This window comes from Vitis riparia, unplaced genomic scaffold, assembly GCF_004353265.1.
Source record: "Vitis riparia cultivar Riparia Gloire de Montpellier isolate 1030 unplaced genomic scaffold, EGFV_Vit.rip_1.0 scaffold808_pilon_pilon, whole genome shotgun sequence".
In the NCBI taxonomy this organism is placed as follows: domain Eukaryota; kingdom Viridiplantae; phylum Streptophyta; class Magnoliopsida; order Vitales; family Vitaceae; genus Vitis; species Vitis riparia.
Window position 1 is genome coordinate 49,826 of NW_023269794.1, and position 16,567 is coordinate 66,392.

Genomic DNA, 16,567 nt, shown 5'->3' on the forward strand with positions numbered 1-16,567 from the left:
TATTTATTAGGCGTGATGGCAACGATAATATACATAAATTGACTTGTAATAAAATTTAAATCTAGTCACGGACTGCAAAGTAAACACTAACTCATTTGGTTGACTTGGTATGTCTGGCATGACAAAACAGAACATCTTCAAGTCTACATCCACCATTTGTTTCTTGTAGGCAACAAGCCATAGAACAACCTTGGCCTTAAATAAAGAATGTAGATGCATTCAAACTTCCCATCTTAGGTACAATGGAAGCAAAAAATATTACAGAACTAACAGCTACTTTACCAAATTTTGTTGTATCCCACTCATACAACTCCTTCTCCTTCCAGGTCGAGAATCCAAGAGCTGGATTCTTTTGTTATGCAATTCATAAACATAAAAAAAATCTATAATGACTCATGGGAGAAGCCTTTCCCGCATCAGGCACTAATATTTTTTTAATGTCTAATTAGATCGGGTAATCATTCACATTAAGAACTGCATGATGCCACTCAGAATGGATTACAACATATATTGGGTGAAGGAGATGACAAGTGTAGAAACCTCGAACAATGCATTTAAGCTGACCTCATTAACATTCTGATAGGAAACATCTAAGGGATACAAATATGGCTCAAAACGGCCAATTACTGCATCGTGCGTCAAATGTTTGGCGTTGGAACGCATGACCATTTCCTGCATATGATATGAAAAAAGTTTAAGCTTTAAAGGGTAAGGAAACTTGTTGACATGTTATAACAACAAAACATTGAATTGTAGTGTCCATCAAAGCCCTCCATTACAGCTATGTATGGCGAAAGAAAGAGTTTGGTCCTTGATACATCGTTGAATTGCAACAATCTACAATACGCATCCACGACCTAAGACAAGAAGTGATTAATATGTAAGCAATATTCAGAGCCACTAATGACAAGATGGTACATGAATATTAAATTAAAAATATTGCAAAGTAATGGAGAATTTGATATATTAACATGATTGCCAATCCAGCTGTCTTCTTGGAAAGGGGCGAGGTTGCCTCTGCTTAAACTCGTGTCATGCATTGAAACAAGTTCCTCGCTGTCAACAAAACCATCAACGTTAGGGTAATACCAAATATGTGGAGGTGAATACATTTGAAAGTGGAGTATTATATGCTATTTCAAACCTCGGGTCCAAGGCCCCATAAAAAACAATTGCAGCTGCTTGTTTGAGGTCCATCTTGATGGCAGACTGGCGGGTTTGTGGTTGCGCTATGAATGGCGACAATAGATTGGGAGCCAACTGATGCACTCTTCGTCGCCTCCCACTCCTATTAGATGGAGCCACAACCATAGAACACAAAGGCAACTGTTCAAGGACGACTACTTCTTCATCGGCTGTTAGTTTGGAGTAACAACAGTTAATTCGTAATGTAGAGTAATAAAATATGAGTTATTATGTACACATTCATGCAGTAATGAGTGTCCCCCATACTGTTACCAATATTTGATGGATGCCAAATTGGTGTGTCAGGTATGTCTGCAGTGCCATGGGATGCCATGTCATCTCCGCCATAGTCTGAATGCGGTTCGGGCTTTGGAAATTCATGGGCTACATAAACTTGAGTCACTAGCGGCAGGCGAAGGTCGACTTTGTTCTTTTCGGCCATCCAATGTATGCATCAGACCACGCATGATGCCTAGCTGGTGCTGAATGCCCTTTTGATATTGATTTATTGCACGTTCTGTTGCATATTATTGCTCAAGTAGTTCCTGTGACATGTTAACGAATAGCTTGCACATAAATTACTATAAAAATATTGAAGAAAATATTTATAACCAATGATTTAAAACAATTGAGTCAGTAAACCTAATTGTAATGGCATTCAGACAGAGTTAATTCGTAAAGTAACAAACAGTATCAATACATGACTACTTGCCGGGCCACTATCAGACTCCACATGTGTACAGGGCGGTGACGAATTATCAAACCCCTACAATTGATTTCATGACGCAAATTAAGAACGTATAAACCTTCAAGGTATTCAATTTCGATGTCATCAAATTTCATAACAAAATGAATGTAGAGTAAATGGCTACCTCGCCATGTCCGAAATTACCAAACTGACTTATCTCAGCAGCTAAGCGCTCCTTTATCAACTCATCTGACCATGCGGAGAGGAGGGGCACTGTCACCGGAACATGAATTGAAGGAATCTTGAATTTAATTATGTAGTGGAACTGCATAATGGAAATAAACATTTGTGGATTCCTTACTTGATGGTAGTGATGTGAACAATGTAAAAGTGACCAAGTTATCAATGTAAAAGAAGGGCAATATCTGGAGGAAGAGGATGCAACCATGTACCTAAACACTGTTCTGTTGTTTAAATCGTCTAATACCCTCAACTAGCTGGTCAACAACAAATTGGCCCCAATTGACATCGTTTCGAAAACCATCTTCATGGATGGTATGCCATAAGTTTCGACATCCATCTATCCTTGACGTTGGCGCCAATATCGTCGCACATGTGTAGTAAAGGAAGCATCTACGGAACTCCTCCCCGACAGGTAGCATTCTCCATCTATTCTTCAAAACGGAAAATGTTCTCTCAATTGTGCACCTCAAGGAAGAATGCCTATGATTAAATATTTCCTTTTTACCTCTAGGTGAACTACCTCATCGAAAATCTGGAAGATGGTAACGCTCACCTTTATAAGGGCCTAAATATCCACTCATTTTAGGATAACCAGCATCGGCCAAATAATATTTACCTACAAAACAAAAACAAAAAATATATATTAGATAATAAAAATTTGATCACAAAAACAAGTTTTATATTGTCATTCACAAACCTCTAGGTGGATGAGGAAAACCCAATTCTGGCCTTCTTAATGCCTCTAAAAAGACCCGTGCATCATGAGCAGCACCTTCCCATCCAGCCTATGCAAATGTGAAACACATATTGAAATCACATACTGCCATAACATTTTGGGTAGTCATGCCTTTTCTACCAATATATGGTATTTGTTTATCTCTAGGAACTACAACAGGTATATGAGTTCCATCAATTACCCTAATACAATCATTAAAATATGGCCAATATCGATCATCATTTCTTATTTTTATCAAGGACTTCCTTAAACTGTGGATCACTTGGTTTTATAATATCCATGGCCATAAGACAAACAACATCTAATACAATCTCAAACCATCTAGATACAGATTCACCACAGTGTTGAAATCTTTCTTGGATCATCCTATTGCTTAGTCCATGACCTATTATAGTGAGAAACATTGCTAAGGCCTCTATTAAGGGCACATCAAAACCTTCTTTTAGGCCATACCTTTTAGTAAGTGTTTCTAATAAATTCATAGACACATGTTTTTCCATTCTAAATTGCTCAAAACACCTAATTTCATGGCCATTTAAGACATCCATTACAAACTTGTATCCTGTGTGGGAAGAAGTTCTACAAGGTTTTTTTTCTTTGAAACTAGTAAGTTTTACAACTGCAGCACAACCCACAAGCACCAACTGATAAAAATCATGTTCATCGCCGCTTTCATCATCAAAATTTTGATCATTATAATTAGAAGACATCTACACAAATAAAAAAAAGAAATACATTAATAAATATGATTTTCTCCTTTTCTACCTCTTTGAAAAAGAAGAATATTATCAGTTGAATATAATGTTCACAATAAATCCTTCAAGTATCCAGAAGGAACATTTCCTTTAATTGTTTGGGCAAGAAAAAGCATAGCTCAACAAAGCTTCAAGCAGCAAGTTATTTATCAAAGCTGGTTGCCAAAATTTTGGTAGAACAAATTATTGAAATTAATGTGGCATTGTTTAGAGTGGTAAGTTTTCCTAGAGGCTACTTTCCTATCAAATGAAATACTTTTCTTCAAACATTTTTTCATTATATTAAAAGAAACTCCTATGGAAAATAATATTAACCATACATTATATTAAATATTTTTAAAATTACAAATCACTTAAAAACAAATGAAAGGTTCCATTAACTTCAAAAAAAAAAAAAAAAAAAAGGAAAAAAAAAAAACAAAACCAATTGTTGTTTGTCATGACAGCTTAATCTTAAGCTTTTCAATATAAAAAAATATAGAGAAATAAAAATATTTACGAATAAAATATGTTAGAGAAAGTGAAGTAATTTTATAAATACTCAAAAGTCAAAATTGAATTGGTAATTTAAAACATTAGTTGAGATTGAAAGGTGATGAACGGAAAAATGAAGGCGGTCCACACTGTCAAGTGTTAAATGGGAGAGATTAAAGAGGTAGTTGATGAGGATTCAAGTGTGTGTCTGCTAATATACTCATTACTACTATTTGGATTTGACACTAGTAAAAAATCTAAGTCCATTCTTGTATGCAATGTGCTGAATCTACACACTTTCCTCCCTTTCTTTGTACTCATATGTATATATATGTGTGTGTGAAATAATTGTGGACCCATGAAAATTTGATAAATAATGTCCCAAGAAATGGAGGGTTGGTAGTGAAGCTAGAAAAAAGTTGAGCACAAATACCATAACAGAGATATAGAAATAAGGAAAATTGCATGGAAAAAAAATAGTAAAAGAAAGAGAGGAAAAAAAAGTAGACATTGCATGAGGGGAATGAGATGATTTAGTGCTACAAAGAGACAGTGTGAGGGGTTTAATCATAATCCAAAAACTGAACAGCTTGCATTATGGAAGCAATTAAAATTACCAAAAATAATAAAAGAGAAAAGAGAAAAGAGAAAAAAGGGTTCTAGGAGGTCTGATTTGATAAAGAGGTAATTGTTTTCTTTAACAAAATTTATTGTTTGTTTTTCAAGATGGGTATTGAAATGTTACTAGACATACATTTATGGTTTTTTTTTAATATGTGCATATGCATATCCGGTGCCACACAACCAAACAACAAAGAATTAATACTCTTTCTCATGGATGTTAGAAATGACAGTGTTCGTGTTCTAAATGTTTCAAGAAGTTGGTAAAGAAGTTTTCAAGGAGAAACTTTTGCATATATTTCTATTCTACACCTTTCTATTCTACACATATTATCCTTAATTCCATCAAAGGTGAAATCATTGAAACAAACTCTCTTTAAATAAAACTAGTTGAACTTCATCTTCTCTCATTGCCTGACCTTCCTCCCAATTACCACACAACGAAAGGCCTCCCATTCTATCTTATTCCAGCTCTCATAAAATCCTTTGGCATGGCAAGCCCCATCTTTGTCAATATTCTAAAAACTTTAAACCTGGATCTGGTTATATATGTTGGCTTCTAGCCATGGGCACCAGTTGCAGCTTCCTCACATAATATTCCTGTTGTTTTCTTCCCAACCTATGGAGTTGCAATTACATCTTTCGTACTTCATATAGCTAAGAGTCTTAAAGCTTTGTATCCTTCCCAGAGATTTTTCTTCAGAACTTTGGGTGGTTGAAGCTAAAAGGCAACACGATTGATTCTTCGGATGAAAAAAAGTAAGAAAGAATAAAACAAAATGCATTTGTGAAAATGGTACAAGAAAAGCAAAATAGAGAAAGTTGAATTGAAGCCCTAAGCATGGATTCACACAAAGAATAAGAAATAAGTGTTTTGATTTAGAGACATCATATAGAGAGTGTGAAACTTAGAAAGATTTGAATCCATGAAGAACATAAAGCATTATCAGAAAATCAATAACCAAAGCCGACCTAGCGGAAACAACCTTTCGATCTACCTATGCCTCCACAATCATTCAAAGAGATTTTAGCCAAAAATCCAACCAATTTTTTTTCAAAAGAATTAAAAAAAGAAAAAGAAAGAATGATCTAAAAAGATAAAGAGAGAAAGAAATAGAAAATACTTGATTTGAAGAATGCTTTTGTCTATTTCGCCACTGACACTATGTAGAGAGACTTCAATGGAAAAGTGCAGAGAAAGTAACTTCAATGGAACAGGAGAAGAAAGAGAAAAAAAAAATGTAATGAACTCTATCAGGTTTTGTGTTGCAATACACTCTATGAGGTTAAGCATCTCTATAGTAAATTCTTGGTTATGGTAGTTCATTTGTCAAATTTGATTTACTCACATTATGATATGTTCTAAGTTGGGTCTTTAAGTTTTAGATGCTTCAATTGGCTTTCCTTTTGCAGGTACAAAGATCTTAAACTAAATACTAAAGTTGATATTTATATTAAAATATAAGTTAAATTAAATGCATTTTCTATGTTGATTTAAAGTTAAATGGAATGTTTTAAAAAATTAAATATTATTTATTTAAAGATTTAAATATTTTCAAAAATTTCATTGTTTATAAATAAAAAGAAAAAAAGAACACAAATGAATTTCAAAGAACATATAAAAAATTATTAAACTGAAATATATTTATTGTTATTTTTATTATTTTATTTCTCTTTCTCTCTCTAATTAGTAATTCAATAGATCTTTTCTATTAATTAAAAAATAAAAAATAAAAAGAAGAAAAATGTGACAAGGGAATGGATTCCTTTTCATGGACCCATATAGCCGAATAAAAGAAGATATCATAAAAAGTGAAATAACATTGAAAACAAACATTAAATGGATTCAAGTAGGTACATAATCTACCACAAAAGTAATCAATTGCTTTGCTCCTCTTTTAGCTAATTGATCCATCGCCTTTTTTTCTCTTCTTATTTTCAATATCTCCTACTTTTTCCATCAGTACTTCATTGATTGTGATATAAATTGCAAACCTTTTTATTTCTTGGTAAATTTAATAGCAAACACCTAGATTACATAAAATTTAAAAATATAAATTTACAAAAAAGTTTGAATATGCTGAAAAAATAAAGTCACATGGGTGTATTGATTTTTTTACATTGTTAAGCGGCCATGTTGATGGGAAGAAATGGAAAAGTGGGCGATTTCATGTTTGTTAAAGAAAAACATGTAATTAAAGTCATGAAAATCCAAATTCATGAAGGTAGAAATTAAAAAACATGTTATTAGGATTTCAAAGTTTCATAAATCTTCTTTTCACATACCAATTATGTCTGAACTACTACATTGGGGTACTTGGAAGTAGGTTTTGTTTTGTAAATTTCTTGGAATTCATTTTCATCATTGAGTTTCTATTTGCTTTTTCACCTTAATATTTTCCTACCCTCTATATTCAGTCCACAGGGAAATAGAAGAAGTGTTGAGTTTGCTGATAAAGGTTTTGTGGATACATTTAGCAAGCAACACCCTGTGTTGTTGGCTATAGTTACTAGGGTTATAGGCATGGTGGCCACAAATCTAATAAAGGTACACTACAATCTGTGTTCTTCAATGTCATTTGTAATGCTTTTCCTTTATTGTTTGATAAACCAAATTGAATTACTTAGGGCCTTGTTTAATTCACAAATCGTAGGGAATGAGAATAAAAAACCTAGGGTTATTAAATATATATATATATATATATGTATGTATATATATATATATATATATATATATATATATATATATATATATGTATGTATATGTATATATATATATATATATAATAATTTATGTTTAGTTTGCCTAGGAATTAAGTTTGATCAATTTTTAATTGAAAACTAATAATGTCTTGTTGGATCTAAATACAATTTCAATGTAATGTTTATTCCTTATGACACCACACCGCATGTATGCATATTTTCATCATATCAGAAAATGAATTTTATAATGTATGTTTTAGGATTCCTAAGAGAAAAAAATCATGTGACACATACATGACATAACCATAACAGTTATTATTTAAAATCCTACTATAAAAATAATTTATGGTGTCACTATTTATGGTGTCACTTTTAAAATAATGACACCACAGGGTTTATAATTAATAAAGGTGACACATCATATAAAAAATCTTTAATTGAGGTAGTTAGATATTGTTAGTTTTATATTTATAGTGTCATTTTTTGGGAAGTGACATCATATAAAATAAAATTTTTAAGTATTACAACTCAATGAGCCTACTTGGCCCACTTTTAGAATTAATAATGAGGGACAATTTATAAAAAGCCCATTGTTTCCACATGCCACCCATAATCCAAAAAATCTCACTATAGAAACCCTATATATAAAACCATAATCTTCTTCTACCTTTTCTCTCACCCATAGTCAACACGCTCACAATTGACATTCTTTACTTTGTGGACTCCCAGGTAACCCAAAATCTCTTAGATCTATCATCTTTTTTCTTTTATTAATGTCATTATATTTAATGTTTCAACATTTTTGTATTATGGTTTTTGTGAACTGGGTTTTCTTGAGTTGTAGGGAAGAAAAATTTAGGTTTAAACTTCTAGCATAGAAGAAGAAACTTGTAGATTAATTGATTTTTTAATTTGAACCAAACACATGACCATCTCCTTAAAAACAAGTGAAAACAAGAAAAAAGGAATGATTTTTAATATGTATTTGTGTGAGAATGACTAGTTTTCGGTATCAAGATGCCTTGTTCACGCTATGCTTTGTTCATCTAAAAACCCAACTCTCCAAAACCCTATGCTCTGTTCATGCTGCCTCTGTCTCACTCTCCAGTTTCCCCTCTCCCACTCTCCTCTCTTGCTATCGGATTGATCAGAGATTCCGAAAATATCTCGGATAAATTCTGAAAGTATTTCCGAAATTTATTTTAGGTGGATATTCATTAAGATTTCGTTCCATTTGTATATAATATAAGTGATACATGGTGGCTCTATTGAATTTGTAGATACGGTATAGGTCGCAACAAGAGTTTTTCATCCTGGTCGGTTAAAAAATCTAGGTTTGTTTCACCTTTTTCTCAGAGGGAGAGAGGATGGAGATACAAGAAACAATCGTCCCCTTTCATCCCAGAGGTAATCCTGCCCCTTAATATTATTTTTCTTCTTCTTCTTCTTCAATATGATTATCGTTTCAGCAATCCAGATATCTTCATTTAAATTCCAATATCTTGATGAAACAATCCCAATTTGATAATCTGGGAAGATATCCATTTAAATTCCTATACCTTGATGAAACAATTCCAATTTGAAAATTAAATAATTGCTAGAATTCAGTTTGTCCTGATATTTCATCATATGGTTCAACGAGTAGCTCGGTGTCACTGAAGTCAATTTCAAACCCAGAATAGAAAATAAAAAAAAATACCCCAGTTCAGTTTTCTTTCCTTTTAGGACGATAAAATTGGTGTCTTATTTAAGTCTTTTTAATTCAAGAAGGCCACCAAACACACCTCAAACCGGTGAAGGAATACAAGTTTATTAAGTCGTCCTCATCACTAGCGTTGAAGATGTTTTCTAATTCGTCCCCCCACAAGCGCATGATAATCCAATTCCTTAAAAGACAGAAGAAATTAATATATATATCAGCTAACCCTCATTTTCTATGTGTGAAGGCAAATGACATATAAGAAAAGGACCCCTTTGATTGGCACCCCCTTCCCAGCCATTCACACGTATGATATATAGGGGAAAAAAAGGCATAATTTTGTACCAAGGATGGTCTTAATCTAGAAACCATGTATTTATATTTTTTTTGTCATATTCAAGTAATATATGGGCGATGGGTTGTCCACGGATGATTGCTTTATCGGGTGGTAGTGTGTGGGTCCTGGGCCTGACAAGTGGGCAGATGTGGACTACTGTAGCCCCTGTGGCTTATAAAGGCTAAACTAGGGTTATGTGATGGATTAGAATTAACTTAATGATAAGAAAGAAGACTATATAAATGATTATGGTCAAGTTGGAAATGGATTAGAATTAAGACTAAAACTTTTGTTGGTGTTGTAGAGGTGATCTTTCATGGAGCTGATCATTTTCCGAGTTTTAGTTTCTTGCCAAGTATTTTAATGTTTATGGAGATCAAACGAGTTTTGTGTATTCTTTATATGAAATATTATGAGGTTACTAAAATGGAGACTTGTTTATTCAATTCCTATGTCATTAACTTCTACTAATTTGATTTTTTTTTTCTATGCTTTCCTCAATATCTAAATTTTAATTATTGAAGTTTCCCCATTATTGCCCCCCCTTTTAGGTTTCTTTAATACACAAATTTTCCTATAAAAGAGAGATTTGATTTGAAGTAAATTGTAAGCTATAGAATATGGATTTGGTGATTGGGTTCATTCAACTTGCTTCAACTGAACTTAGCCTAAATTGTTGTCCAAACCACCCATCTCTTAACTCATTCTAGGTAAGGAATGTTCTTTCTTTGGTTATATATGAAATTTTGAGTTTAAAGGCTCTTTTTCTACTTCCTTTTTAGCATATTTAGAACCCCAAAGTGTTTTATAATGATAGTAGGGCTTTGTTTAAATGCAAGTTATTAACTTTTTTACAATTGTCAATTTAGGGGCATTTAAAGCTATATATAACACTAAAATAAAATGAATTGTTTTCTTAGTGTATAATTTTATTATTATTATTTTTTTTATGAATTTAAGTACTTTATATATTATAATAATAATTTTTATTTTTATTTTTAATTTTTTGCATAAAATTTCTTAAAGATGAACTTTTGTTTTTGAGTCATAAATTAAAAAACTAGGTCTAATCAGAATCTTCAATTTAATCGCAATTTTTGGAATGGAAATATTTGATATGATGCTTGAAATATAATTTAAAATAAATAATATAGAAGGAAAAGAAAATTAATATTATTTTTAAAGTGGTTGGCAAAAGAGAAAAGGCCACAAAGTATAGAAAAAAAGTATTATTTGTAACCTGCCATTACCATATTATTGTAAGCTGAGTTTTTTTTTTTTTTTTCTTTGTGGTAATTAATGGGCAGTCCTTGCTTGGACTGGTTTTGTTTAGTGGTATGATTTTAGTGTTAACTATAGGTCTTGTTAGAATTTAAGGTTTTTTTGTGACCATTTGAGCAAATCAGTTTTTTATATTTATGCATTAATAATTAAGTTTTTTTATATTTAAATTGAAATAGTTTAAAATCTTACTTAACTTTATAAAATTGAAGTTGTCTTCCTAAATTAAATTCCTAAAAAGTTGTTTTTACTTTCCTCATTATTGTTGAATCAAAATACTTTATTTTGAAAGCTTTCTTCACTTCTTAATATTCTCCTTAGTATTAAATTTAATAGTTTCTCACATATTTTCTATTTTTTGGAAGCCTTTGTTTTAGGGACTTGGCTTTATCCATTATTGTGTGCCAAGTCACCTCCCATGTTCTTTATTTATTTATTTATTTAGGTGGAAGTGTTTTTTAGGGAGAGAATCACTAATTGGTGTGGGTATCTGCAAAAGAGATCATGTAGTGTGCTGCAATTTGTTATGTAGGTCATACATTTTAGAAGTTTTTCTTTTCCTTGTTAATCTTATCGCAAAGATGAATGAAAAATTCAATTGATTTATACAAAAATAAACAACAATGAAATTATTACAATAATGTATCCATTAAGTTACTATATTTACTATTTTGAAAATTTTATTTTTATTAACAAAAAAGGTAAATAATTTCAACTTTGAAGTTCACAGGGTAAGAATATAGTTTATAGATTAATGTATAAAAATAGACTAATAAGTCTTCTGGGTAGGTTGCTATAATCATTATTTAATCTTGTTATTTTACATGTTATTTTCACTAGATCTTTTTATTAGTTTGATTTTAGAGTTTATAGATAACGTTATCATAAGCCCAAGTTTAGTACTATTTTATTTCATCATCTCCATAGCTTTTATTAAGAAGTAAAATGTGGTTGTTGGGATAAAGTCCTTAAAATTATTACATGACATAAAAATAAATGAATTATTCTGATTATCTTTTCATTATCCTATATTTATGCATTATCTATGTTAAGCATTCATGCTTGCCATCTCTTACGTGGTACATAACTTGGGAAATATGTTAGAGGTTGTAGTGAATATGTTTTCATGCCAAGATGCTGAATATGTTTTCATGCCCTACAACCCCGAGTAAGTGACGAATATTATACTTTAATTTGAGGTTTTATGATTGATTTATATTTCTAATTATATGCTATTTTTGTTTTTAATGATTTAGCTTTCATTGGGTCTTGGTAGTGATTGAGCCAAGGAAAATGATAGTCCACTATCTTGACCCTATGCATCACAAACCATGTGAGGACTTAAAGGATATTGTAAACATGTAAGATCTTCCTATTATTTATTTATTTTTTTAAATTACATTCACCTCAAACACATTTTTTTTTCTATATATTAAAACATATAACATTTAATGTTATGCATTTTAATGTTATTTTCTTATTTGATTTCAGTTGGGTGATAAAAAAACATATTCTCAAGTAGAATTCGATGAAATTAGAGGAGAATGAGCTACTTTTGTGCTACAACTAATCATTAATCATGTTGATGCATCATGATCACCATGCATGGTGAGTCCCTTAGCTACTACATGAATTTTTCCATAGGTATTGTATAGTATTGCTTATTCTTTTAACAATGTTTTTATTTGAAAAAAAAAATTAGTTCTTAGATTTGTTCATTTATGATAACATCGATCCATATTTATTTTCTTCAATAAAATCTATAAAACTCATTAAACTATGAAATGCAGGTATACAGTCTTGGGAGGATGGAATGGAGAATAAAAAGAAAGAAGAAGGCAACAAGATTTTGGGTTTTTAAGTGCAACTCTTATGTCATACGTTGTAGGAAAAAAACATTACTTTAATTGGTACTGAGAATTTTAGATTTTTAGATGCGACTTTTATGTCATTTTATAGTTAGTCAGTTTTATGCTTATGAAATGGAGGTATACATGAATCTTAGGATCTTTAACATTTCTAAATCATGTTTTGGTATGTAGTCACTCTTCTTTTTTAGTTTTGATGGGTTTGATATGTTGGATGTACTATCTTTTTGTGAACATTTGATATACAAATATTATTAGATGTTCAATGTATTACGAGTTATTCTATAAACATTACAGAAAAATGAGTTAAATGTAATATGATTGTTATATTTATGGACAAAATATACACAGGTTAATCTTTCTTGTTAATTCATAAGCATTACAAAAATCTACAACTAAAAGCAATCATATCTTCCACCGTAATTTACAATGATATGACACCATAACTCAAAGGTGATGCATTTAATGTGACATCATAACTCAAAGATGATGCATTTAATGTGACATCCTATCATCACTAGAAATATATGGTGTCACTTGTGAATGCGTCACCATTTATCTGCTTTGATGTCACTTCCAAATACGTCACCAATTGGTACCCTCTATGGTGTCAGTGGAGAAAGTGACGTTATGTTGTAGTGACACCCTATTTTATATTTATTTTAAACACTTGAGAAAGGACAAAAAATTTGTTCTCTTTCTTATTAATTATCTTCAAATTTTCTTGTTAGAGAGGCTAGAATGTAGGCTAGAAGTTTAACATTCAAAAATTTTTTCCTTAAATAAAAGTAATTTTCAACAAATTTTAGAACATTTGGTCTAATTTTGCGGAGACTGAAAAATTATAAATGAGTTCTATTTAAGTTGTAAAATAATTATTTGGAAAGTGTAAGTTTGAATATATTTATTTTAAAAAATATTTTAGCTTAAACTAAGTATAAAAGTAAATTTTCAAATGTTTATTTAGTCATGAAAAAAATGAGAATGAAGGAGGAGAAAGAATTTTAAAACATCAAACTTAGGATTTGATTATAATTTTTTTTTAAAGAAAAAAATTAAAATAGAATATTTGGGCTAGTAGGTAATTATAAATTATTATAACTCTATTTCCTAGGTCATGAAAATAGGTCTACCATGTACTTCTTAGGATTATATAATCTATGTTTTTTGGGTTATATAATGACACAAGAAATCTGTCATGACTTAGTAGATGTTTGGTAAACCAACTTAATAACTTATTTTAAATCATTAAATAAATTAAGTATGTTTAGTAAAATAACTTAATGGTATGACTTAAAATAAAAAAAAAACAACTTTAAGTAATAAGTAAAACCAATTAACTTATTCTTAAGTTCACATTTTTATTTTACTCTTTTACTCTCATTTGTCCTAATTACCTCCATGATCTCCTTTGCTATTCCACCACCTCCATTGTTACTTAACTTTCTTTGCCCTAGTTATAATTTATGAAGATAAATATGTCAATTTGATGATTTAAAATATGTTTTAAGTTAATTTTATCAGACAACCTTAATACTCAAAGTAAGAATTAAGCAATAAGTTTTAAGTTAACAACTTAAGTATAATTTAACTTAAAGTCAACTTAAGTCATTAAATAATAAGTATTAAGTTTTACCAAACACCCCCTTAATTTTTGCTAACCAACCATGGCTTAAGGGCTTCTGGAAACTTATTTTTGACAACTTCGTTCTTACATTGTCATTTTTCAAGTGTTTAATATGAAAACCAACTGTTCTCTATTGGAGAATGCACCATTACTTCAATGGATCCCCATAATGGATGTATAGTATACCATTCAAAGTAAGAAAAAGGAAAAATAAAGATCGATGGGCCACATATAGAAAATTAAAAAATAATCCATTCCTGACTGAGAAACGAATGTTTGTATTGTTCTTGGATAAGTACTTTTGTTGGATTTATGCATTTCAGAAAACAAGAATGTGAAAGGTTATTTTCATACTACATCTAAATGGATTTTTAGGAAATTCATTAATTGTCATACTGCAGCATTTGAGCAAATCAAATCTTTGGTATTAAAAAGCTCATCCGACGAGCGCGATATGCCCTCCTTAGCTTAGCATATGAAATTGCTGAGGATGATAATACAGTATTGTCCGATGGTGAACTTAATGCATTCCGTCATAATTCTACATACCAATTCGATTTTTCGATGTTTGACAAAGAAGTAAGCTAGTGTGTGGAAAACATAAGTAAGTGTTGGGTTTAAACCATGCATTAGGACATTTTTCTACAATATTTGAAGGATATGAATCCCACCATCTAATGTTATTTTAAAACTTGCATACTGGATTACATGTGTACTGTATGATAACAATGTGTGCAATCATAGTTTCAAAGGAACAAAAAGGTGACAGATACTAGATGGGTAGCGTGCCTTAAACCATACAATCTTAGTCATGTATAAGAGTAACACTATATTACACTAAATGTAACATTATCCCCAACTAAAAGTACCACTTCATTTAACATGGTACACTACCGGGTAGTTAGTGCTTGTAAGTGGTATAGCAAGTTATGGCATCATACCCTCGTCCAACTCATGTTATTGATAGTGTAACCCACTTATTCGTCTCTTTGTCAATATTCCCATTGATACATTGGTCTTCTTATCCATGGAGCACAATAACTATATCATAAGTAACATTTGACCCTGTGAACATACATTACATCCATGGTCACATCTCCTTCTAGAAACAATACCAATGCTTCAAGCTGAGTGTAACATTCAATGTAAGTGATTGTACGACAATAAACAATGCATACCAATGACACGTAAATAGGTTACTTATTAAATAGGAAATGGCAAATAAAGTACTCCATTGTTAAGAACCACATAACAATCTTTCCCCAAATAGTTGGGAAAAATGCGGATACCATTGTCAATGTACATATTTAATAAATGTTTGTAGAAATGTGTTCACATTGTGTCATCACTTCCCTATGTGTCCAACTTTGTGGTATATGTTGGGGAAATATCTTGAGGAACACTGTTGGTCGAACTTCATTTTGCTCACATCAAACCAATTGCACAACCAGTTGTAACTGTTCAAAGGTCATCCAATGTTGATTCAGTGCATGATTAAATTGATTGTTAATATTGCCAATATTACAACAGGATAGAAAAAGGTTCACTCCAAAGAATATATATGTTGAGGACGCCTTATCGGGCGTACAACTTGCTGAGGTTGCTTCCATCCCAGATTTGCATGTACAATACAACGAATATGCCACTGTCACAACTGTCAGAAACGATAGAATGCCACACAATTAGAAGCCATTAATAAGTTAAGCAATAGTTAACTTGTTCACTAGCATTCAATCAAATAGGCCATAAATATATGCAAAATTTGTCAACAAGCTTATTGTACATGCAAACGAGAGTACACAAAATCATGTGTAAAGTTATGATCCCTATATATGTGGTTAAGAAAACACAAGTGTTGTTCCGAAAATGCAATCATGTGCTCAATTAATATTAATATAGAAATGTATATAGTCATTTCATTTACTTACACATTGTCATAGTGGGGTATGTCTGCATATTGTGGTTTAATGGTTTTCATATTCACACTATGTCTAGCTTAAGCCTTTCCAAATAACACCTTAAGGAACAACGAAATATTTTTAGCAAGTTGTGTGCAATGCATGGGGTTAACCATTGATTCATGCCCAGTCGGTGTATCAACTGATTCATGTCCAGCTGGTGCTCCTTGATTGAGGTAGGAATCAATAAAATTTATAACCTATTACACCATGAACTAGGGTAGCAAAGACAAAGCTACTATAACATAGTGACTCTAGGATCGTTCACTGGGAAGGGTTTTCAACTCAAAACTGATACCAATTCAAAGCTGAGTTGGTGCTTTTTCATTTCAAGGTTAGCTTTAAAAGAAAACATAAACTTTAGCGGAAAAGGTTTGAATTTAAACTAACCA

General features: G+C 31.4%; 1 long non-coding RNA gene across 1 annotated transcript; it reads left to right on the top strand.

The window, feature by feature from the left end:
* The first annotated feature begins 8,774 nt into the window (after positions 1 to 8,774).
* LOC117910680 lies at positions 8,775 to 12,549 on the top strand. The gene is made up of 4 exons (XR_004650734.1): positions 8,775 to 8,812; positions 11,979 to 12,083; positions 12,214 to 12,330; positions 12,513 to 12,549. It is a non-coding gene; the product is annotated as an uncharacterized LOC117910680 (long non-coding RNA).
* Positions 12,550 to 16,567: the final 4,018 nt, after the last annotated feature.